The 1,428-nt window shown below is 45.9% G+C and overlaps 7 non-coding genes across 7 annotated transcripts; all 7 read left to right on the forward strand.

Moving 5' to 3' along the window:
• Nucleotides 1–133: 133 nt before the first annotated feature.
• On the forward strand, nt 134–205 carry Pmar_PMAR010676. The gene has a single exon. It is a non-coding gene; the product is annotated as a tRNA-Cys (tRNA).
• A 108-nt stretch (nt 206–313) lies between these two features.
• Nucleotides 314–386, forward strand: Pmar_PMAR010677. Its single transcript has one exon. It is a non-coding gene; the product is annotated as a tRNA-Arg (tRNA).
• A 120-nt stretch (nt 387–506) lies between these two features.
• On the forward strand, nt 507–578 carry Pmar_PMAR010678. The gene has a single exon. It is a non-coding gene; the product is annotated as a tRNA-Cys (tRNA).
• A 108-nt stretch (nt 579–686) lies between these two features.
• Pmar_PMAR010679 lies at nt 687–759 on the forward strand. The gene has a single exon. It is a non-coding gene; the product is annotated as a tRNA-Arg (tRNA).
• Nucleotides 760–879: 120 nt separating this feature from the next.
• Nucleotides 880–951, forward strand: Pmar_PMAR010680. The gene has a single exon. It is a non-coding gene; the product is annotated as a tRNA-Cys (tRNA).
• A 108-nt stretch (nt 952–1,059) lies between these two features.
• Pmar_PMAR010681 lies at nt 1,060–1,132 on the forward strand. Its single transcript has one exon. It is a non-coding gene; the product is annotated as a tRNA-Arg (tRNA).
• A 120-nt stretch (nt 1,133–1,252) lies between these two features.
• On the forward strand, nt 1,253–1,324 carry Pmar_PMAR010682. Its single transcript has one exon. It is a non-coding gene; the product is annotated as a tRNA-Cys (tRNA).
• The last annotated feature ends 104 nt before the right edge of the window (nt 1,325–1,428 follow it).

The raw sequence follows: 1,428 nt of genomic DNA on the forward strand, positions 1-1,428 counted from the left end.
CACGGGTAGGGTTCATAAGATTAGTAAGAATCATTAGAGGACGACTCGATTGAGCTGGCTGTAAACGACACAGTGAGGAGTGAAATTTTGAATGAAAATAGGTCAAATAGAGGACTAGTCAAATTGTGTGCATGGGTGTGTAGCTCAGTGGTAGAGCGGCTGACTGCAGATCAGCAGGTCCTCGGTTCAAATCCGGGCGTGCCCTATGAACTTTCGCAAAATTTTCATCAAGGAATTTTTGAGAGGTAGAGTAATCACTCATGTAATCGGCGGAACAGTCACAGACATCAACATGATCGGAAGTTGAATCATCGCTCTGCTGGCCCAATGGATAAGGCGCCACCCTCCTAAGGTGGAGATTCCGAGTTCGATCCTCGGGTAGGGTAGATAAGTTTAGTAAGAATCATTAGAGGACGACTCGATTGAGCTGGCTGTAAACGACACAGTGAGGAGTGAAATTTTGAATGAAAATAGGTCAAATAGAGGACTAGTCAAATTGTGTGCATGGGTGTGTAGCTCAGTGGTAGAGCGGCTGACTGCAGATCAGCAGGTCCTCGGTTCAAATCTAGGCGTGCCCTATGAACCTTCACAAAATTTTCATCAAGGAATTTTTGAGAGGTAGAGTAATCACTCATGTAATCGGCGGAACAGTCACAGACATCAACATGATCGGAAGTTAAATCATCGCCCTGCTGGCCCAATGGATAAGGCGCCACCCTCCTAAGGTGGAGATTCCGAGTTCGATCCTCGGGTAGGGTAGATAAGTTTACTGAGAATCATTAGAAGACGATTCGATTGAGCTGGCTGTAAACGACACAGTGAAGAGTGCAATTTTGAATGAAAATAGGTCAAATGGAGGACTAGTCAAATTGCGTATATGGGTGTGTAGCTCAGTGGTAGAGCGGCTGACTGCAGATCAGCAGGTCCTCGGTTCAAATTCGGGCGTGCCCTTTGAACCTTCGCAAAATTTCCATCGAGGAATTTTCGAGAGGTAGAGTAATCACTCATGTAATCGGCGAAACAGTCACAGACATCAACATGATCGGAAGTTGAATCATCGCCCTGCTAGCCCAATGGATAAGGCGCCACCCTCCTAAGGTGGAGATTCCGAGTTCGATCCTCGGGTAGGGTAGATAAGTTTAGTGAGAATCATTAGAGGACGACTCGATTGAGCTGGCTGTAAACGACACAGTGAGGAGTGAAATTTTGAATGAAAATAGGTCAAATGGAGGAATAGTCGAATTTTGTGCATGGGTGTGTAGCTCAGTGGTAGAGCGGCTGACTGCAGATCAGCAGGTCCTCGGTTCAAATTCGGGCGTGCCCTATGAACTTTCGCAAAATTTTCATCAAGGAATTTTTGAGAGGTAGAGTAATCACTCATGTAATCGGCGGAACAGTCACAGACATCAACATGATCGGAAGTGAATC

The sequence above is a fragment of the Perkinsus marinus genome (assembly GCF_000006405.1).
Source record: "Perkinsus marinus ATCC 50983 genomic scaffold scf_1104296932832, whole genome shotgun sequence".
NCBI lineage: Eukaryota > Perkinsozoa > Perkinsida > Perkinsidae > Perkinsus > Perkinsus marinus.